Source organism: Bubalus bubalis, chromosome 9 (assembly GCF_019923935.1).
Source record: "Bubalus bubalis isolate 160015118507 breed Murrah chromosome 9, NDDB_SH_1, whole genome shotgun sequence".
NCBI lineage: Eukaryota > Metazoa > Chordata > Mammalia > Artiodactyla > Bovidae > Bubalus > Bubalus bubalis.
The window spans coordinates 59846818-59871011 of NC_059165.1; the positions used below are offsets into that span (position 1 = coordinate 59846818).

At 39.8% G+C, this 24194-nt stretch overlaps 1 long non-coding RNA gene, 1 other non-coding gene and 1 pseudogene across 2 annotated transcripts in view; 1 reads left to right on the top strand and 2 right to left on the bottom strand.

Moving 5' to 3' along the window:
- LOC123335071 overlaps positions 1 to 23476 on the top strand; it is a 43094-nt gene extending 19618 nt beyond the window's left edge. Inside the window, exons 2-3 of the long non-coding RNA XR_006553373.1 lie at positions 8756 to 8831; positions 22821 to 23476. This is a non-coding gene — a long non-coding RNA (uncharacterized LOC123335071). The remainder of the gene's footprint in view (positions 1 to 8755; positions 8832 to 22820) is intronic.
- Positions 20384 to 20721, bottom strand: LOC102413863 (annotated as a pseudogene).
- LOC112587140 lies at positions 21722 to 21826 on the bottom strand. The gene has a single exon (XR_003111674.1). It is a non-coding gene; the product is annotated as a U6 spliceosomal RNA (small nuclear RNA).
- Positions 23477 to 24194: the final 718 nt, after the last annotated feature.

Genomic DNA, 24194 nt, shown 5'->3' on the forward strand with positions numbered 1-24194 from the left:
CTCCTCTGTCCATGGAATTTTCCAGGCAAGAATTCTGGAATGGGTTGCCATTTCCTCCTCCAGGGGATCTCCCAACCCAGGGATCGATCCCGCATCTCCTGTGTCTCTTGCATTGACATGGGGATTCTTTGCTGCTGAGCCACATGGGAAGCCCATACAAAATTGTCAAGGAACCTCGAGTAAGGCTCAAATCTCTTAGTTCCCCCTCACCTCCTTCTTTTTTGCAGATCAGTTATTGGTATTATATTGTTATTGATATGCATTGGAAGCATGGATTGCATATTTGGGGGAGCAGTTTTAGATGCATCATACATATGACTCTGTATTTCTGCTACATTTCTTTGGCTGTTAAGGTAGACAACTTTATCACTACTGTATTCATTGAAAGCCAGAGTATTTTGAACATATTATGAAGATGGACCATACTCTAAGAAATTCACTTGATCAAAGCCTAATTGATTTCTATGTCTAACTTGAACTAAGTAAAAGATAGGATTACACATTTGAGAAGTACTAAGTTCTAGCTACAACAGAAACACTTAGAGGGCAAGCAGTTTAGGTCCATAGTCTAAGATGTCTGATTGTAATCTCATTTCTACTCCCATATGCTCAAATTATTCTTAGTGGTAATGTGCTCCCTTGATATAAAAAAAATGACATTCACTAAATTACTTTCATCCTGTCCCACATCTGCTTTAAAAACTATTTTTCCCCAGTGGCCCATCATAGGGAAAATCTTAATTTCTAACCTTGTCACATAGGATCATTAGTAACTGGCCCCAACAGACCTAAATAATATAGGAATCTTTTGTTGCATATGACAGAAAACCTAACTTAAAATGGCTCATGTTATGGAAACCTATTGGCTAATATAACTGCAAAGACTATGGGTCCATTGGTTTCAGTCATGCTTTGATCCAGGGACTGGGTAGTATCAATGGGACTTATTCCTTCTCTTCATCTCTCGGTTCTTTCTTCTGCTGTATTGAATCATGTCCCGTCACAAAATGCCCCTTTCAGCAGCTCCAAGTTCATAGCATTGTTACTATTAGCAATTTCAGAAGAAAAGACCAGACCGTGTGGCTCTCTTAGTAAAGGTTTATTGTGTCTTATTGCCTATTCCTGAGTCATCTCTGCAATTTGAGAACTATGACATTCACTTAACACGTGACCAGTTCTAAGTCACATATTCACTCCTGAACTGTGCTGTGCTGATGCGCTCAGTTGTGGCTGACTCTTTGCGACCCCATGGACTGTAGCCCTCCAGGTTCCTCTGTTCATGGAATTTTCCAGGCAAGAATACTGGAGTGGGTAGCTACCCAAAATTCATCTAGACAGAAAAGAGGGAGAGAGTGATTTGCAAGAGGAAATTAGGGTCATAATACCAGAAGAAGTTTAAAGGGATGCAGAGCAGCAAAAACAGTTGTCTTCTCTAAGACTTCCTAACTTATTTGTTGCTGTACTTCCCTCTATAAATCTCTGCTCATCTAGGTCAGTCTATTTATTTCTCCTGATACATCATGCACATTCTCATCTTTTCCACGCAGAGGGTTATGATCTCCTCCAATTTATCTCTAAGTACCACTCATTTTTAAAATTTATCACAGAGTCTCTCGTGGATCTGTCGATCTTTCCCTCTTGAGAATTCATAGCTAGACTACTCAAGTAAGTATGCATGCATGTGTGCTAAATGATTTCAGTTGCATCTGACTCTTGTGATCCTACAGACCATAGCCTGCCAGGCTCCTCTGTCCATGGGATTCTCCAGGCAAGAATACTGGAGTGGGTTGCCATTTCCTTCCCCAGGGGATATTCCTGACCCAGGGATTGAACCTGCATCTCATATGTCTCCTGAATTGGCAGGTGGGTTCTTTACCACTAGCGCTACCTGTGAAGCCCAAATAAGTAAGCTGCTGCTGCTAAGTCGCTTCAGTCGTGTCCGACTCTGTGTGACCCCATAGACAGCAGCCCACCAGGCTCCCCCGTCCCTGGGATTCTCCAGGCAAGAATACTGGAGTGGGTTGCCATTTCCTTCTCCAATGCATGAAAGTGAAAAGTGAAAGAAGTCGCTCAGTCGTGTCCAACTCTTAGCGACCCCATGGACTGCAGCCTACCAGGTTCCTCCATCCATGGGATTTTCCAGGCAAGAGTACTGGAGTGGGGTGCCATTACCTTCTCCGAAGTAAGTATATCAGGATGCAAATAAATCAGAATGATGTTATCATAAGAATAATCTTCAGTTCTGTGTGTGTGTATGTGTGTGTGTGAAATAAGGTGCAAACTGATAATGGTTAAGTTATGGAACTTGATTATGCATACACATTAGTCTGACATGCTACACAAGGTATAGTAACACATCGCTGTTCTGAGGCATCATAGTTAAGAACTGCTAATTTCTACTACTCATGTGGTTTTTCCTAAGTCTGAGCCTTTGACTCATACTGTATTATTTTTCTAATGTATTCATTTAATATGATTTTAAAACATATCACAAAATTGGAAAATATTACTGAAAAATTCACACCTATATTGCTTTTTAGCTTTTCACATGTCATATCTCAGTCCCAACCAGATTAGGAATTTCTTTGTGCTTTTGTCTGCATTGAATAGGCAGTTAATAAATATTTGTAAATGAATGAATTAAAAGACAAATTCATGATGGGAAATACTACAAAAAATAGTTCTAGATAATTATAGTGGCAATTTAACAGATCTATTAAGGAAAAAAAGAAATCTTCCTATTATTAAACTTGCTGCACTTTGGTGTTCCCATAATGTTTTATTCACACTTTCATTATTGCGCTTACAATGTTAGATTATAATTTATCTTTTTAAATAACTGTCTCCTAAACTCTGGGTAGTCAGAGCACAACATCTGAATTGTCTTCCTTTTTGTAATCTTGAGATGTAGTAGGTGTCCAGTTAATGCTGATGGAAAGAATAAAGGACAAAATTTGAGATCAAAATACTACTTTTATAACCTGCTAAAAAGAATATATCTCCTTACTCCTTCAGTCTTGAATATATTTTAACTTGATTTTCCTTAAAATCCATTTATAGTATAAGCAATGGGTAAGTCTGGCTGGTTATTTTAGGCCAAGAGACACCATTGACTATACTTTGATGAGATAACTATACTCCGAGGTCTAGTCACCAACTGATATTTAGACAGTAGCAACCTGACCCATTCTTGAGCAACGAAATAACACAGTAGCAGTAAAGAGATATTGCTCTGTCACTGAGGTGGTATAATTAGAAGACTCTTTCATTAATCTGAATATGAGGGCATAAGACCTGATGAAAGGTAATAGAAGTGATAGAGAAGAAAAGAGGAAACATATTCCATATATACATTTGTATTACTTTGATTTTGTTTTCTGATCTCAAAGCAATACTTTGATTTTAAACAAGAGTTCCAAGACTATTCAATGGGGAAAAAATAATCTTTTTGGTAAACTGTAATGGAACAACTGGATATCCACATGCAAAAGAATAAAGTTAGGCCCCTAGCTCACAGCATATACAAAAATTAATTCAAAATGAATCAAATATAGGGATCATTATATTTAATAAGAGCTAAAACTATGAAACTTTTTGAGGAAAAAATGTCAAGCCTTCATGACTTTGGATGTGACAGTTGTTTCTTAATTATGATATCAAAAGCACAAGTAATATAAGAAAAAATAGACAATTAGGCTTCGTAAGAATGAAAATCTTTTGTGCATCAAAGGACGTTATCAGAAGAGTGAAAAGACAACCCACAGAAGGGGAAAAATATTTGTAAATCATATATCTGACAAGGATTCAGTTCCGTTCAGTTCAGTTGCTCAGTCGTGTCCAACTCTTTGTGACCCCATGAATTGCAGCATGCCAGGCCTCCCTGTCCGTCACCAACTCCCAGAGTTCACTCAAACTCACGTCCATCGAGTTGGTGATGCCATCCAGCCATCTCATCCTCTGTCGTCCCCTTCTCCTCCTGCCCCCAATCCCTCCCAGCATCAGAGTCTTTTCCAATGAGTCAACTCTTCGAATGAGGTGGCCAAAGTTCTGGAGTTTCAGCTTCAGCATCATTCCTTCCAAAGAACACCCAGGACTGATAAGGATTAGTATCCAGAATATATAAAGAACTCTTACAAATCAACAATAAAAAGACAACTCAATTTAAAAATGGACCAAGAATTTGAATAGACATTTCTCCAAAGAATATATTCAAATGGTCAACAAGAACACAACAAGATGCTCAGCATCATTAGTCATTCAGTTCCGTTCAGTCACTCAGTCATGTCTGACTCTTTGCGACCCTGTGGACTGCAGCACGCCAGGCTCCCCTGTCCATCACCAACTCCCAGAGCTTGTTCAAACTCATGTCTGTCGAGTCAGTGAAGCCATCTTAACTACCTCATCCTCTATCATCCCCTTCTCCTCCTGCGTTCAATCTTTCCCAGCATCAGAGTCTTTTCCAATGAGCCAGCTCTTTGCATCAGGTGGCCAAGGGATTGGAGTGTCAGCTTCAGCATGTCCTTCCAATGAATATTCAGGACTGATTTCCTTTAGGGTTGACTGGTTTGATCTTGCAGTTCAAGGGACTCTCAAGAGTCTTCTCCAACACCACAGTTCAGAAGCATCAATTTTTGGTGCTCAGCTTTCTTTATGGCCCAACTCTCACATCCATACACGACTACTGGAAAAACCAAAGCTTTGACTAGACTGACCTTTGTCAGCGAAGTAATGTCTCTGCCTTTTAATATGCTGTCTAGGTTGGTCATTGCTTTTTTTCTAAGGAGTAAGGGTCTTTTAATTTCATGGCTGCAGTCACCATCTGCAGTGATTTTGGAGCCCAAGAAAAGAAAGTCTGTCACTGTTTCCATTGTTTCCCCATCTATTTGCCACGAAGTGATGGGACTGGATGCCATGATCTTAGTTTTTTGAATGTTGAGTTTTAAGCCAGGTTTTCACTTTCCTCTTTCACCTTCATCAAGAGGCTTTTAAATTCCTGTTCATTTTCTGCCTTAAGGATGGTGTCATCTGCATATCTGAGGTTACTGATATTTCTCCCGGAAATCTTGCATGATGTAACCTGTATAGAACTGGACATGGAACAACAGACTGGTTCCAAATAGTAAAAGGAGTACGTCAAGGCTGTATATTGTCACCCTGCTTATTTAACTTATATGCAGAGTACATCATGAGAAATGCTGGGCTGGAAGAAGCACAAGTTGGAATCAAGGTTGCCGGGAGAAATATCACTAACTTCAGATATGCAGATGACACCACCCTTACGGCAGAAAGTGAAGAGGAACTAAAAAGCCTCTTGATGAAAGTGAAAAAGGAGAGTGAAAAAGTTGGCTTAAAACTTAACATTCAGAAAACTGAGATCATGGCATCTGGTCCCATCACTTCATGGGAAATAGATGGGGAAACAGTGGAAACAGTATCAGACTTTATTTTTTTGGGCTCCAAAATCACTGCAGATGGTGATTGCAGCCATGAAGTTAAAAGATGCTTACTCCTTGGAAGGAAAGTTATGACCAACCTAGATAGCATATTCAAAAGCAGAGACATTACTTTGCCAACAAAGGTCCGTCTAGTCAAGGCTATGGTTTTTCCAGAAGTCATGTATGAATGTGAGAGTTGTACTGTGAAGAAAGCTGAGTGCCGAAGAATGGATGCTTTTGAACTCTGGTGTTGGAGAAGACTCTTGAGAGGCCCTTGGACTGCAAGGAGATCCAACCAGTCCATTCTAAAGGAGATCAGTCCTGGGTGTTCTTTGGAAGGATTGATGCTAAAGCTGAAACTCCAGTACTTTGGCCACCTCATGTGAAGAGAAAAGACTCTGATGCTGGGAGGGATTGGGGGCAGGAGGAAAAGGGGATGACAGAGGATGAGATGGCTAGATGGCATCACCAACGTGAGTTTGAGTGAACACCGGGAGTTGGTGATGGACAGGGAGGCCTGGCATGCTGCAATTCATGGGGTCACAAAGAGTTAGACACGACTGAGCGACTGAACTGAACTAAACTGAACTGAACCCTTTATAAAAGCTAAATAAGCAGGGTGACAATATGCAGCCTTGACATGCACTGTGCTGTGCTAAGTCGCTTCAGTCATGTTCGACTCTTTGCGACCCCATGGGCTGTAGCCTCCCAGGCTCCTCTGTCCGTGGAATTCTCTAGACAAGAATACTAGAGTGGGTAGCCATTTCAGTTTCCAGGGGATCTTCCCAACCCAGGGATCAAACGTGCGTCTCCTACACTGGTAGGCAGGTTCTTTACCACTAGTGCCACCTGGGAAGCCTTGATATACTCCTTTCCCAATTCTGAACCAGTCCATTGTTCCATGTCCAGTTCTAACTGTTGCTTCTTAACCTGCATACAGATTTCTCAGGAGGCAGATAAGGTGGTCTAGTATTCCCATCTCTTTAAGAATTTTCCACAGTTTGTTGTGATCCACACAGTGAGTGGCTTCGGCGTTGTCAATAAAGCAGAAGTAGAGGGTTTTCTGGAACTCTCTTGCTTTTTCTATGATCCAGTGAATGTTGGCAATTTGATCTCTGGTTCCTCTGCCTTTTCTAAATCCAGCTTGAACATCTGGAATTTCTCGGTTCATGTACTGTGGAAGCCTAGCTTGGAAAATTTTGAGCATTACTTTGCTAGCATGTGATATGATTGAAATTGTGCGGTAGTCTGAACATTCTTTGGCGTTGCCTTTCTTTGGGATTCGGATGAAAACTGACCTGTTCCAGTCCTGTGGCCACTGCAGAGTTTTCCAAATTTGCTGGCATATTTAGTGTAGCACTTTCACAGAATCATCTTTTAGGATTTGAAATAGCTCAACTGGAATTCCATCACCTCCACTAGCTTTGTTCACAGTGAAGCTTCCTAAGACCCACTTGACTTCGCATTCCAGGATATCTGGCTCTAGGTGAGTAGTCACAATGTCGTGGTTATCTGGGTCATTACTATCTTTTCTGTATAGCTGTTCTGTGTATTCTTGCCACCTCTTCTTAATATCTTCTGCTTGTGTTAGGTCCATACAATTTCTGTCCTTTATTGTGCCCATCTTTGTATGAAATGTTCCATTGGTATCTCTAATTTTCTCGAAGAGATCTCTAATCTTTCCCATTCTATTGTTTTCCTCAATTTCTTTGTATTGATCACTTAGGAAGTCTTTCTTATCTCTCCTTGCTATTCTTTGGAACTCTGAATTCAGATGACTATATCTTTCCTTTTCTCTTTTGCCTTTTGCTTCTCTTCTTTTCTCAGCTATTTGTAAGGCCTCCTCAGGCAACCATTTTGCCTTTTTGCATTTCTTTTTCTTGGGGATGGTCTTGATCACCACATCCTGTACAATGTTCCAAACCTCCATCCATAGTTCTTCAGGCAATCCATCTATCAAATCTAACCCCTTGCATCCATTTGTCACTTCCAATGTATAACTGTAAGGGATTTGATTTATGTCATACTTGAATGGTCTAGTGGTTTTCCCTACTTTCTTCAATTTCAGTCTGAATTTGGCAAAAAGGAATCATTTGGCATTAGTCATTATGGAAATGAAAATCAAAACCGAAATGAGATACCACTTCGTATGTACTAGAATGGTCATTTTAACAACAATAAAAACAATAGAAAATAACAAATGTTGATAAGAATGGGGAGAAATTTGAACTCTATACATTGCTGATAGGAATGCAAAATGGTATAGCCCACTGTAGAAAACAGTTTGGCATTTCCTCAAGAAGTTAAATACAGAATTGCCACATGATCTGATAATTGCACCCCTGGATATACGGTGGACCTTTGAACAACACAGGTTTAAGCTGCCATGGTCCACTTATACATGGATTTTCCCTCCAATAAATATGTATTACAACAGAACAGGAACCAAGATGATTGGTTGAATCTGAGGGTGTGTAATCATGGATATGGAGGGACTGTCAAGATATATGTGAATCTTCACCTGCCTGTGTTATTCAAGGGTCAATTGTATGTCCAAAAGAATTGAAAACAGATGTTCCAGCAAAAACTTGTACCAAAATGTCCATAGCAGCCTAAAAGTGGAAACAACCCAAATGTGCAACAACAAATGACTTAATTAACTAAATGTGTTGGGGCCTCCCAGGTGGCGCTAGTGATAAAGAACCCTCTTGCCAATGTAGGAGACATAAGAGACTTGGGTTCAATCCCTGGGTTGGGAAGGTCCCCTGGAGAAGGAAATGACAACCCACTCCAGTATTTGCCTGGAAAATCCTATAGACAGAGGAGCCTGGAGGGCTACAGTTCATAGGTTGCAAAGAGTCAGACAGGACTGAAGTGACTTAGCATTAGCCATAGAAAGGAATAATATTCAGTCATATAAAAGGATTAAGTAATAATATATATTACAAATAGATAAGCTTAAGAATATTAGCTAAATGAAGGAAGCTAAGCACAAAGGGCCAAATATTTCTATTTATATGAAATATCTAGAACAGGAAAATCTGAATACTGAGATATATCAGTCTGTATGGCCCAAAAGAGTTAGAAAGCAGCTTAGTGGTTGCCAGGAGCTGAGGAAAGAAGGGACCAGGAAATTACTGCTTAAAGGGGATGAGATTTTCATTTGGGATGATGAAAAACTAGATGGTCATGATGTTTACACAACATTGTAAATGTAACTGATGGCATTAAATTGTAAACTTTAAAAGATTAAAATTGTAAATTGAATGTTGTATGTATTTTACCACAATAAAAATGTAATGCCTTACTCTTTGGTCCAGAAATTTCAATTTTAGGAATCTACCCAGAAGAAACAATGGGATGGATGTGAAGATACAGTCAAAAGAATGCTCAGTGGTGAGTTATTTAGAATGTTAAAAAAAGTGGGACCATCCAGAAGTAGAGTGTTGGCTTAGTAAATTATAACATATCCTATTATGGAATATTATGCAGTTATAAAAATCATATTGGAGAATACTTTACAGACATGGAGAAATATTCTGGAAAATATGTCAAACAAACAAAAACACAGATCACAGAGCAAATACAAGGATCATCTTTTTAGTAAGAAAAACACTGCAAAAGGACCAGAAAGTTATAAACCAAAAAGTTAACAATAGTTACTTTGGATATTGAAGTTACAGGTAAATTTTGATAGTGTTCTTTTATTTTTGTGTGTATTTTCTAAGTTTTCTACTCTGAAAATGGATAATTTTTGTAACTTGAAAGAATAAATGAGTGCTATTTACAGCAAGAAAACTATACCAACATCCTTATAAAAATCTTAAAAAAACTTTTTAAAGAAGAAAATAAAAATCTAGTATCCCATTACTTAATGAGAAATTTTATAATTAGCATGTTTTCTTTTGCATGCGCTAGTGCTTACTTTCACACTCACTCTGTGTGTATGTGATATATATGAATTAGTAAATCCATATAGTTATAGAGTATATTAATTACTTTAGTTATTACACATCAATAACTATAAATTAATATTTTATATAAAAGAACTATATGACCATTGTAAAAATTTTAATGGTTATTGAAGTACTTTATAAAAGTCTACTGTTCCCCTAGTCTTTCTCCAATCCTACTCTAAACAACTACCAACATTGATATCATTGCAGAAAATTTTGATCATAAATATCATATATACATTATATATAAATCTATCTTATTCTTTTTAATAGCTGTCAGAGTTCTACACTGTGTGAATTTTTTAAAATTTATTTATTTTTAATTGAAGGATAATTGCTTTACAATATCATATTGCTTTCTGCCATACATCAGCATGAATCAGCCATAGGTATACATATGTACCCTCCGTTTTGAACCTCCTTCCCACCTCCCACCCCTTCCCACCCCTCTAGATTGTTATAGAGTCCCAGTGTGAATTCCCTGAGTCATACAGCAAATTCCCATTGGCTATCTATTTTTACATATGGTAGTGTTCCACATTGTATGAATTTACCATAATATATTTAACCAGTCTCCTAGTGATGGACATTTGGTTACTTCCAAGATTTTTTTTTTAATGGCTATTAGAACAATGGTCGGAGAAGGCAATGACAACTTTCCAGTACTCTTGCCTGGAAAATCCCATGGACAGAGGAGCCTGGTAGACTGCAGTCCATGGGGTCAGGAAGAGTCGGACACGACTGAGCGACTTCACTTTCACTTTTCACTTTCATGCATTGGAGAAGGAAATGGCAACCCACTCCAGTGTACTTGCCTGGAGAATCCCAGGGACGGTGGAGCCTGGTGAGCTGCCGTCTGTAGAGTTGCACAGAGTCGGACACAACTGAAGCGACTTAGTAGTAGTAGTAGTAGTAGTAGTAGTAATAGTAGAACAATGGTGGAGAAGGCAATGGCACCCCACTCCAGTACTCTTGCCTGGAAAATCCCATGGGCGGAGGAGCCTGGTAGACTGCAGTCCATGGGGTCGCTAAGAGTCGGACACGACTGAGCGACTTCCCTTTCCCTTTTCACTTTAACGCATTGGAGAAGGAAATGGCAACCCACTCCAGTGTTCTTGCCTGGAGAATCCCAGGGACCAGGGAGCCTGGTGGGCTTCCGTCTATGGAGTCACACAGAATCGGACATGACTGAAGCGACTTAGCAGCTTAGCAGCAGCAGAACAATGGTAATGGAGCTCCTCTGTTCATATATATCTGCAAGCTTATCATAGTATTTCTCCAGATGCATATGATATTTTAAAGGCAGAAGTGATAAGACTTTTTGACAGGTTTGTTAAGAAGCCTGATTTTTTCAATTCAGTCAAGAGTTGAATTACACATTAATTCATACACAACAAAATTTATAAAACTCTGAATTACAAACTAGGATGCCAATTTGGAAAGTTATAGTAAGAGGTATATCTGTTTGAAACTAGAAATCCATTCTCCAAAATACCCCTTCTCTTGGTTACTAATCATCCAATGACCAGAAAGTTGCTTCAAAAACTGAGTATTATACAATAAGGAGGTGAAATGCACTAAGTGAATTTTTCTTGAGCTGTGAAGGCTTGAGTCATCCTTCTTCACTGAACTATCTACCTGTCACACTGATTGCAAAACTCTACCGTTTAGCTAGGTGCTTTTACTCTTGGTGCTGAAAGCTCGTTGACATATTCTTATTTAACAGTTCTAACAACAACTCTGCAATGAATTTATCCTTGTTTATCATGTCAGTTTTCACCATTTGGGGTTCCCTCTCATTTTGAGACCAGTAGCCCTCTGTTCACTGGTTTGTTTCTTTAGATGAAATTCTGTGCAGTGTTCATATCAAGCTACTTTTTTCTTTTCCCTAGTTCTTTAAGTTTCCAAAGAGGCTGAGGAAAGATAAAGGAGCATCACTCCTTCTTCCTTTTCTCCTTTTTAGTTGGTCTTCATGCATTTCATCTCAAATGGAGAAGTCAACTGACTGGAATCATCAGGCTTCCCACCCATTAAGCAGTGACCAGGGGGAGGGAAAGAGGGCAGTTTCAGCTTTTAGGGGCCTTTAGCTCAAATTTCTACAAGAATGGTAGAGGAAGAGGGTGGCCATTTCGGTCTTGAATGATTGTATTCTCCTGGGCTAAACCTATAAATATTAAACCCCAATTTTGTGGTGGTAAATACCACTAAATTGAATTGCTTTTAAAACTACACATAACCCTGGCAAATATAATTTCAGCCCTTTTCTCACACTGTGGTATCCTTTTACTTACGCCATACTTTGACAGAGAAAGAATGGAACAAGCTTCATTTTGATTCATGAATGTTGTTTTTATTCTAAATGCCCCATGTGAGGGGAATGCAAATGGACACAAGATATATGCAAATTCACTTGCATACCCAGAGAAGGCAAATGAGGCTTAGTTCTTAGATTCCTTGATCAGGCTCCCTGGGTGAGAAGGGCTAAGGAAAGAGGTGTCTGTAAGAGAATTACAGAGAACGTCATGTTTGAGAAGGGAGAGGAGAGATGTTGGCTGCTATACAGCTCCCAGCATTCCAGAACCTGCATATAAAAGTGAGTGCAGCTGCCAAGGCAAGAGAAGGAGCTCAATGAAAGAACGGCCTTCACTGGCGTGAGGGCGCCCAGGGCACAGAATGCACACAGCAGGATAAAATGGAGTCTCCAACTTTTCTGCTTTAAGTCTTGACCCCAAATCCCTGCATATGTCTTTAAACCACTGACTATCTCTTGCTGCCTCCTTCCCCTCACTTTTAAAACCCAAGCCAAGACTAGGGTGCAGTGAATAAGGCAAAACATATAAGAGGAGTCCCCAAAATCAGTAATCAAAATAAACAATGTTTTAGTGTAGTATTTTTTAAAATTCTAAATTAATGCAAAATATCTATGTTGAACAAAATTCTAGTTTTTAAATGAAGACAGAATGCTATTGAGCAGTTTTGTGACCCTGCCTCAATCATCCTGATGGGCATGATAAAGGACAGAAACATAAGACCTAACAGAGGCAGACCTAACATCCGGTCCCATCACTTCATGGCAAATAGATGGGGAAACAATGGAAACAGTGACAGACTTTCTTTACTTGGGCTCCAAAATCACTGCAGATGGTGACTGCAGCCATGAAATTAAAAGGTGATTGCTCCTTGGAAGAAAAACTATGACAAACCTAGACAGAATATTCAAAAGCAGAGATATTACTTTGCCAACAAAGGTCTGTCTAGTCAAAGCTATGGTTTTTCCATAGTCATGTATAAATGTCAGAGTTGGACCATAAAGAAAGCTGAGCACAGAAGAATTGATGCTTTTGAACTGTGGTTTGGAGAAGACTCTTGAGAGTCCCTTGGACTGCAAGGAGATCCAACCAGTCAATCCTAAAGGAAATCAATCCTGAATATTCATTGGAAAGACTGATGCTAAAGCTGATGCTCCAATCCTTTGGCCACCTGCTCTTCACATCAGGTGTGAGGAGCCGACTTATTGGAAAAGACCCTGATGCTGAGAAAGATTGAAGGCAGGATGAGAGGGGGACGACAGAGGATAAGATGGTTGGATGGCTTCAGTGACTCGATGGACATGAGTTTGAGCAAGCTCCGGGGGTTGGTGATGGACAGGGAAGCCTGCTGAGCTGCAGTCCATGGGGTCTTAAGGAGTTGGACGACTGAGTAACTGAACTGAACTGAACAGAGGCAGAAGAGATTAAGAAGTGGCAAGAATACACAGAAGAACTGTACAAAAAAGGTCTCAATGACTGGGAAAACCATGATGTGTAATCACTTACATAGAGCCAGATATCCTGGAGTGTGAAGTCAAGTGGGCCTTAAGAAGCTTTACTATCTACTAATAAAGCTAGCAGAGGTAATGGGATTCCAGCTGAGTCATTTCAAATCCTAAAAGATGATGCTGTGAAAGTGCTGCAGTCAATATGTCAGCAAATTTGGGAAACTCAGCAGTGGCCACAGGACTGAAAAAGATCAGTTTTAATTCCAATCCCAAAGAAGGGCAGTGCCAAAGAATGTTCAAACTACCAGACAATTCTGCTCATTTTGCATGCTAGTAAGGTAATGCTCAAAATCATTCAAGCTAGGCTTCAGCAGTACATGAGCTTCCAGATGTTCAAGCTGGATTTAGAAAAGGCAGAGGAACCAGAGATCAAGTTGTCAACATTCATTGAATCATAGAGAAACCAAGGGATTTCCAGAAAAAATCTACTTCTGCTTCATCAACTATGCTAAAGCCTTTGACTATGAATCACAACAAACTAGAAAATTCTTCAAGAGATGGGAACACCAGACCACCTTACCTGTCTCCTGAGAAACATGTATGTGGGTCAAGAAACAACAGTTAGAACTGGACATGAAACAACAGACTGGTTCAAAATTGGGAAAGGAGTACATCAAGGCTGTATATGGTCATCCTGTTTATTTAACTTATATATAGAGTGAAAGTGAAAGTGAAAGTCGCTCAGTTGTGTCCGACCCTCTGCAACCCCATGGACTATACAGTCCATGAAATTCTCTAGGCCAGAATACTGGAGTGGGTAGCCTTTCCCTTCTCCAGGGGATCTTCCCAACCCAGGGATTAAACCCAGGTCTCCCGCGCTGCAGGCAGATTCTTTACCAACTGAGCCACAAAAGAAGTGCAAGAATACTGGAGTGGGTAGCCTATCCCTTTTCCAGCAGATCTTCCTGACCCAGGAATCGAACCAGGGTCTCCTGCATTGCAGGCGGATTCTTTACCAACTGAGTTAAGAGTACCTCATGCAAAATGCCAGGCTGGATGAATCACAAGCTGAAATCAGGACTACCAGGAGAAATACCAACAACCTCAGATATGCAGATGATACCAATGAGAGTTGGACTGTGAAGAAAACTGAGTGCCAAAGAATTGATGCTTTCGAACTGTGGTGTTGAAGAAGACTCTTGAGAATCCCTTGGACTGCAAGGAGATCCAACCAGTCCATTCTGAAGGAGATCAGCCCTGGGATTTCTTTGGAAGGAATGATGCTAAAGCTGAAACTCCAGTACTTTGGCCACCTCATGCGAAGAGTTGACTCACTGGAAAAGACTCTGATGCTGGGAGGGATTGGGGGCAGGAGGAGAAGGGGACGACAGAGGATGAGATGGCTGGATGGCATCACTGACTGGATGGACATGAGTCTGAGTGAACTCCGGGAGTTGGTGATGGACCAGGAGGCCTGGTGTGCTGCGATTCATGGGGTTGCAAAGAGTTGGACACGACTGAGCGATTGAACTGAACTGAACTGAATGGCAGAAAGTTAATAGGAACTAAAGAGCCCCTTCATGAGGGTGAAAAAGGGGAATAAAAAAGCTGGCTTAAAGCTCAACATTCAAAAACTAAGATCATGGCATCTAGTCCCATCACTTCATGGCAAATAGAAGGGGAAACAGGCTCCAAAATCACTGTGGACTGTGACTATAGTCATGAAATCAAAAGATGCTTGCTCTTCAGAAGGAAAGCTATGAAAACCTAGACAGTGTATTAAAAAGCAGAGACATCACTTTGCTGACAAAGTCCATATAGTCAAAGCTATGGTTTTTCCAGTAGTTATGTATGTAAGTAAGAGTTGGATTATAAAGAAGGCTGAGCGCCAAAGAATTGATGCTTTTGAATCATGGTGCTAGAGAAGACTCTTGAGAGTCCCTTGGATGGAAAGGAGATCAACCCAGTCAATCCTAAAGGAAATAAACCCTGAATATTTATTGAGAGGACTGATGCTGAAGCTGAAAACTCCAATATTTTGGCCACCTGATGCGAAGAACTGACTCATTGGAAAAGACCCTGATGCTGGCAAAAGGAGAAAAGGATGAGATGGTTAGATAGCATCACAGACTCAGTGGACATGAGTCTGAGGAAACTCCAGAAGATAGTGAAGACAAGGAAGCCTGGTGTGCTGTAGTCCATTGGGTCACAAAGAATCAGACATGGGTGAGTAACTGAATAACATCACCCTGAAACTGACCTTGGTTCCAATAAAACATTATTGGCAAAGCAGGTGTCTAGTTGTAGCTTGCCAATTTGATTTTTTAGACTATTGAATTAAAGTATTATTTATCTTCATGATTGAGTTTTTTGGCACCTCTTAAATCTGGTGCTCAAGGCAAGTGTCAGTCAGTCAGTTCAGTTGCTCAGTCGTGTCTGACTGTTTGCGACCCCATGGACTGCAGTACGCCAGGCGTCCCTGTTCATCGCCAACTACCAGAGTTTACTCAAACTCATGTCCACTGAGTCAGTGATGCCATCCAACTATCTCATCCTCTGTTGTCTCCTCCTTCTCCTGCCTTCAATCTTTCCCAGCAACAGGGTCTTTTCAAATGAGTCAGTTCTTCACATCAGGTGGCCACAGTATTGGAGTTTCAGCTTCAGCATCAGTCCTTACAATGAATATTCAGGATTGATTTCCTTTAGGGTGGACTCCTTGCAGTCCAAGGGATTCTCAAGAGTCTTCTCCAACACCACAGTTCAAAAGCATCAATTCTTCAGCTCTCAGCTTTCCTTATGGTCCAACTCTCACATCCATACATGACTACTGGAAAAACCATAGCTTTGACTAGACGGAACTTTGTTGCAAAGTAATGTCTCTGCTTTTTAATATGCTATCTAGGTTGGTCATAACTTTTCTTCCAAGGGACAAGCATCTTTTAATTTCATGGCTGCAGTCACCATCTGCAGTGACTTTGGAGCTCCCCCAAAATAAAGTCCCTCACTGTTTCCACTGTTTCCTGATCTATTTGCCATGAAGTGATGGGACCAGATGCCATGATTTTAGTTTTCTGAATGTTGAGCTTTAAGCCAACTTTTTCACTCTCCTCTTTCACTTTTATCAAGAGGCTCTTTAGTTCTTCTTCACTTTCTGCCATAAGGGTGGTGTCATCTCCATATCTGAGGTTATTGATATTTCTCCTGGCAATCTTGATTCCAGCTTGTGCTTCATCCACCCAGCATTTCTCATGATGTACTCTGCATATAAGTTAAATAAGCAGGATGACAATATACAGCCTTGACACACTCCTTTTCCTATTTAGAACCAGTCCATTGTTCTTTCTGACCTGCATACAGATTTCTCAAGAGGCAGGTCAGGAGGTCTGGTATTCCCGTCTCTTAAAAAATTTTCCACTGTTTGTTGTGGTCCACACAATCAAAGGCTTTGGCATAGTCAATAAAACAGAAATAGATGTTTTTCTGGAATGCCCTTGCTTTTTCAATGATCCAACAGATGTTGGCAATTTGATCTCTGGTTCCTCTGCCTTTTCTAAACTCAGCTTGAATATCTGGAAGTTCACAGTTCACATACTGGTGAAGCCTGAGTTGGAGAATTTTGAGCATTACTTTACTAGTGTGTGAGATGAGTGCAATTGTGCGGCAGTTGGAGCATTCTTTGGCATTGCCTTTCTTTGGGATTGGAATGAAAACTGACCTTTTCCAGTCCTGTGGTCACTGCTGAGTTTTCCAAATTTGCTGGCATGTTGAGTGCAGCACTTTCACAGCATCATCTTTTAGTGTCACTCACCCTGCTCTAGTTATAGCCTTGTTTCAATCCCTCCTCTTCTTTTTAAACTTTATGACAATTGTTTGCGAATAAGCTCCTTTCTGGACTTGGCTCAATATAATGAGACCTGGGAATATGCATGATGTGCTGGATTTTGCAGAGAGCTTTTTCTCACTCCACCTGCCCTGTTTGCCTTCTTTCTCTGAAATGAGTTCCCTGGCAGAGCATTCTTTATTGTCCTTTCCTCTCCTCTTGTTTGCTTCATGTTTCTTTTTCCAAGCACCATCTCCTAAATTTCTTGGTCTCAGCTTTCCAAGTTCTGTCATCTCAAAAAGCACCTCAATTCTTGTACTAATTTTAGACAACTAGGATGAAAGAGAAATTTGCTCTTCTTGTGAGAAATTTGCTTGTGCTTGAATCATGTCCATGCCCAGGGTAGACTAAGATGATTTTCTTAGAAGAATGGAGAGTGTGTATATGCCATGACACTGGCATGTTAGACTATCCTTGAGATACTGTGTTTATAAAAGAAAAATTATTACTTTTCTTTACTTCGGGTGGCCTTCACATTTATATTCCATTCTGCTGCTGCTGAGTCACTTCAGTCGTGTCCGACTCTGTGTGACCCCATAGATGGCAGCCCACCAGGATGCCCCGTCCCTGGGATTCTCCAGGCAAGAACACTGGAGTGGGTTGCCATTTCCTTCTCCAATGCATAAAAGTGAAAAAGTGAAAGTGAAGTCGCTCAGTTGTGTGCGACCCTCAGCGACCCCCTGGACTGCAGCCTACCAGGCTCCTCAGTCCATGGGATTTTCCAGGCAAGAGTACTGGAGTGGTGCCATTGCCTTCTCCATTCTAGGTTTGTACAATAGACTGACATCATACTCTAATTACAATTACAAGTCGCTTCAGTTGTGTCCGAATCTTTATAATCCTGTGGACTCTATGTAGCCTGCCGGGCTCCTCTGTCCGTGGGATTCTCCAGGCAAGAATACTGGAGTGGGTTGCCATGCCCTCCTCCAGGGGATCTTCCCGACAAAGGGTTTGAACTCGCATCTCTTATGTCTCCTGCATTGACAGATGGGTTCTTTACTACTAGAGCCATCTGGGAAGCCTGGAGTAACATCATACATATTTTAAAATTATGTACATTAAAATACACACAATGAAAGAAAGGAGGAAAGAAGAGAGAGAGAGGAGAGAGAATTTACATTTTGAAGGTAAAGCTTAGCCATTCTAAATGTGGATACACCCCAGAGGGAGCATGGGAAGGGAGAGGTGAATCTATTGTTTCCTTACAAAGCTGTGTCTATCAAAATGTACTTCATGAGCAATTTTAAGGCATTTTGGAGTAATTTGTCTATGTTTAGTTTTTTCCTTACTTGTTGATTTAGAAACCAACCCCCCATTAGAGGCTATTCTACCAAAAGCAATGAATGATTGTTACTATTGTGTTTTGTCAGAGTGTTTTTCAATTGTTTAACGCATTTGAATTCTCTTTACCCAATCAAACTGATCATCTTTGAAAGAAAATGTGAGGTCATAGTTATCACACAATATTGCACTTAAACTTTTCTCCTCAGGGTTTGCAGCAGGGGTAGATCAAGGCTGTGGGCTCTGTAGGCTGACTTGCCAGGTTCAAACTCTAACTCTGCCACTTATTACTGAATGACTTTGTGTAAGTTACTGCACTCAGTTGTTGTTGTTTTTCTCTCATCTGTAAGATGAGGATAATGCTAAACCTAACCCCTTAGGGTTATTGAAAGGATTAAATGAAATAATGCAGATAATGTGCTTTGCCCAGCACCCGGTGTTTAGTAGGAATTCAGTAAATCTTAGCTGTGATGATAATAGGTTGGGATTGCATGACTGCATGGTGACCCTGCAGTTTGAGGAGTTGCCACTAAAAATAGTGACTTCTGACTATGGTGGTAAGATCCAGTCAGGCTTTCTTCTAACAGACATTGGTAGCATATCATTCCAGTAAGTTATGAGGTTTTTTTTTTTTTTTCATAATATTATGTTTACTAAGTTTACAGACCTGAACAATTTCTAAGTCCTAAGGACCACGAAGAAAATGTGATATACTTGGAGCAAAATGGTATAAAATAAACTTAAGTAAAGTCTGGGTCCCTTTTTAATTTCCACTAACAGTAACTACATTTTAGTTCCTTGTCCTATTTCCAGGTGTTAATGAAAGATAATCTTCCATCATTAACAAACTTGCTTTGCATGTTTAAAACACTAGCCTTGGCACTGGTGCTCACAGGTCTTAGCAGCTTGGCAAAAAGACCATAAGAGCAGTTTCCTCCTATTTTCAGTTTTCTCATTCTCTTCCCTAGTGGGTGCTCAGTCCTCATTCTAGAATTTCTTAGGGGGAAAAAAAATCTCATCACCCTTCCAATTATTTTATTTTTCTTCTCTTGGCAAAAACTTACAGGGAAAGATAAAAAAAGAATTGTGACCATATTGTGCACATACCCTTTTCTAATCAGGGGTTTCCTTGGTAGTTGGTTTTGCAGCCTTCAGCTGAGAAATTCCCCAGTTTCTACAACTCCTTTCTAATCATTGCTTAATGTCATTAAAATTTGATTCTCTAGAGCAGAGGCTGGCAAACTATGGCCCACAACCCTGATGCCTGTGTTTGTAAATAAAGTTTTATTGGAACACAGCCATGCACATTTGTTTACCTATTGTGTGTGGCTGCCCTCCTGCTATGACAGCAGAGTGGGGTAGTTGCCATGGAGACCAGATGGTTCAAAAGCCTAAAATATTGACTGTCTGGCCCTTCCAGAGAGTTTGCAGACCCGCTGCTCTAGAGCATCTATAGCCTTCAGTTTGTATTAGCTATTTATTGTCAAATAACAAATTACCCCAAAATTCAGCAGGTTAAGGCAAGAGATATTATTTCCCAGTTATCTGTGGGTCAGGAATTCAGGAGTGGTTTTAACAGGGTGGTTCTGAGTCAGGGTTTCTCATGAAGTTGCAGTTAAGACGTCAGCCAAGACTCCAGCAACCTGAAGGCTTGACTGGAGCTGAAGGCTGGAGCTTCCAAGAGGGTTTCCTCACGTGGCCATTAGTAGAAGGCCCAGTTCCTTGCTAGTTGCTGGCAGGAGGTATCAGTTCCTTACCACGTGGACCTCTGCACAGGGTTACTTGAGTGTCCTCACAACATAGCAATCAACTTTCTTCCAACAAGTGATCTGAGGGCAAGGAGAAGACTGTAACATCTTTTATGATCTAGTGTCAGGATTCACACACCCTTATTTGCATATTATTCTATTTATTAGAAGGAAGTTACTAAGTTCAGTCCATACTCAGAAGAAAATTAAGCTTCATCTTTTATTTTTAGTTATTTATTTTTTGGAGCTTTGAGGTATTTTATGATAAAAAGCTGGTACCCACGTACACAAATGAATAAGAACTTAAAATTCATCATACATTTACTTCATTTTCTAGCTTGAGCTTCTAGTAAATCTTTAGCTTCATTGATTTTGACTGCTATCTAAGGAGATCCTGTCTTGTCTGGGTGATTTAAATGCACAATTCATCGATGAGCATCTCTTATTTTTTCTTTATTGGCAGTAGAACTTAAACCTAGTATTAATGCTGCTTCCCATTTTGTCACTTTGCATTCAAACTCATCTCTGTAATGGTCACTAGTGAAGGCAGACTTGGATAGATTGTGAAAAATCTGTTTTACTTGAGAGTCCATATGCCTCACGGCTTGCAAAACATAACGACCTGCACAATGGTCAGTCTAACTGCTACCACTATATTGGCCATAGTTCCAGCTCAGCTCCCCTGCTTCCTCAGAGACTGTGGTTCATTCCAGCCAGAGGCCACAGCCACCAATTCCACACCTCTATCAGAAAGCAACGTGGCCACCACCAGCAAGCACAAATTGCCCACACATGGGTGCCCCAGGGATTCAGCTTCATCTAGTAAAGGAAAACATATAAAAGAATTTAAGGACATATTTTCAAACCACCATCCTTAATTCCAATCCATTTTTTTTCCAGTGAATCTTGGGCTTTTTTTTAAATTTATTTTTAATTGGAGGATAATTGCTTTACAGTGTTGCGTTGGTTTCTGCCATACAATAACGTGAATCAACTATAAGTACACATATGTCCCCTCCCTCTTGAACCTATCTCCAACTACCCCCCATCCCTCTAGGTAGTCACAGGGCACCACCAACCCCTTTTTTAAGAAGTTTTTTTTTTTTTTTTAAGGCCTACAAGAGGATTAAACTTTTCCTGTAAAGGACCAGTTAGTAAATATTTTTGGCTTTGTGGGGTATAAGATCTTTGTTACAACTGTTCAGCTCTGTATAAGGAAAGTAGCCTAGGGACTTTCTCTGGTGGTCCAGTGGCTAAGACTCCATGCTCCCAATGCAGGGGGCCTGGGTTCCATCTCTGGTTGGAGAACTAGATCCCACATGCCATAACTAAGAGTTCACATGCCACCACTCAAAATCCCACGTGCTGCAACAAAGATTCAAGATCCCCAGTGTCGAAACTAAGACCCAGCACTTCGCTGCACCCAGATAAATAAATAAGCATTTTTTTTAAAAAAGGAAAGTAAACTAGACAATAGATAAATGAATGGGCATGTCTGTGTTCTAATTAAATTTTGTTTACAAAAATAGGCAAGGAGTTGGATTTGGCTGATGGGCTGTAGTTTGCCATCCTCTTGTCCAGAAGATTCTTCTTCAAGAACACAAACCAAAAAGTTGACTCATGTAGCAGACATTTTTTTTTTCATTTTATTCTTCTATTTTTAAAAAAATATGGAACACTTCATGAATTTGCATGTCATCCTTGCCCAGGGGGCCATGCTAATCTCTGTAGCCTTTCAATTTTAGTATATATGCTGCTGAAGTGAGCACGAAGACATACAATTTGAAGCTGGGGATCTTTGCATCTTGGACCCTTCTCAACCAAGTCATAAACTCCTCCAGGATAAAAATCATGACATATAGTTCTTTTTATTCTCCTTCAGCATTCAATAAGGTTCTGAGCATGTAGTTGCTATCTGATTAATAATTGTTTATCATTTAATGGATTCATAGTATTCTATTATATGACTATTCTATAATACTTAAGCAATTCTTACTACTCTTTGTTGGTACAAACACTCTGCAGTAAATATGGTTCTGCATGCATATTTGTACACACATATGAGCATATTCTAGGAGAGATTCCTAGAAGTATAATTAATTCAAAGATCAAAGTGAAGTCGCTCAAGTCAAAGATCATGTGTACTCTTAATATGACAAAAAGAATTTCAAATTAATGTTAGTGTGTAATTTATTTCATATAATAAATGCACAATATTTCAGGACAAAATAAAGATCTATAAGGTGCTTTGAACTTTATAGACTTGTATTTCCTATGCGATCTTCATAGAAACCTGTTAAGCTCTTTCTATGTCAAGTAGTGCAATTGAATGCTGATGACCAATGTATATTGTTAGGTGGTGTTTATAGATTATAGAGCAGGCAGAAATGAAATGTTTCCTATTTTCATGTTTTCAGAGAAGCCTCATAGAACTTTTAGATTTCCCAGAACATAATACTGAAATTGCCACTAGCACTGCCCTTGCTACATCAAAATTCCTTTCCTGACAGTCCTCCTTAGAACACAAATCTATTCAGGAGACAGTATATCCCCTCATCTCCCTATCACATCAATGTATCCTATGGAAAGGGCCAAAGGATTGGCCTTGCATCAATGGACCATGAAAGGATGACATTTTAAAAAGTTATTTTCAATTAAAAAAACTTGAAGAGGAAAAGAAGGGACCAAATTGTATTGAGGGCTTACTAAGTATCAGATTCTTTAACAGGAAGTTAAAGTGGATATTATTAATCTGTCTTTCAGAGATGAAGAAATATGCTCCAGAGGATCTATTGACTTTATTTACCAGTCAAGATTAATTTGAATTGAGATCTTTCTAACACCAAAGTTGTGTCCACTATATGATGCTGCTGCCCAGTATGCTCAGAGTGTATTGATATTCTCACGCTACAAACATACAAGACCTCAGACCACTGATTTCCTGAGCCTGGCCTTATGACACGAATCAGCTTCAGGAAAATTTCAGCCTTTGCTCTGTCCAAGAATAAAGCAGGAGCTGTCCATCTGAAAGCAGTCTGTTCAGCAGGTAAAAGGAAGCCAGCAGAAAATAGGGTAACCAGAAGTAGTTACCTTGACCTAGAGTGGAGAGAAATGGAATGACTTAATTTAGTCATATTGTCTGGTCATTATGCTAATTAGAGGAAATAAAAAAGGAAGAGAAGGCAAATGGAAAGGAAAAGAATGGTGGTTAGGGGAATACCTGAGAGAAATAAACTGATTGCTATTTACGGTTCCAATGAGGTAAAACCAAAACCGAAACTTCTTTGCACTGCCTGTTTATGACTTTACTTTGGGGGGAAAATTCTTTTACTGTATTTCAGCTTCTCTACCTAATAAATATTGGAAACAAACTTTACAATTTTATAACTACTTCTCTCCCTGTGCTTGGAGATTGTTCCTGGATTGTATTTCTTCCAAATACAGAATATAAATGAACATATATATTATAATATAATAAAATAGCTAGAGTCAAATTTCACTCATGTGGACTCTAAATTCAGAATTTATTTAAAAAAAATCAGTCATGGGTTGCGCTGAAATTTATGTTATTGGGAGTATAGATTTTTAAAAAAACAATGAAGTCATTGAAAAACATAAGTGGTGATAGTCAACTCATTTAAGAGAATTAATTATCTGTAAATAATGTAACACCTATTGCATATTTACTGCTTCTGTCTGAATTCAGGACAAAAAAATCTTGAATTTATTCAGTAAAGAAACCCTTGTTTATGGCATTCCACAACTGAATTAACCCCTAAGGGGCTACTATGAAAAGTGATTGTGAAAGTTGCTTAGTCATATCCGACTCTTTGTGACCCCATGGACTATACAGTCCATGGAATTCTCCAGGCCAGAATACTGGAGTGGGTAACCTTTCCCTTCTCCAAGGCATCTCCCCAAGCCAGGGATCGAACCCAGGTTTCCCGCGTTGCAGGAAGATTCTTCACCAGCTGAGCCACATGGGAAGCCCTCTACTATACAAACTTAGATTGACTTTTTGGGAACGTTGAAAGTAAGAGGTTAAAAACTAATTTTTGGAAGGAAGGGTTAAGCTAAAAGAAAGTAGAGAATTAGGGTCTAGAAATTGGAATCGACACGTAAGAGGCTTTTTGGTGA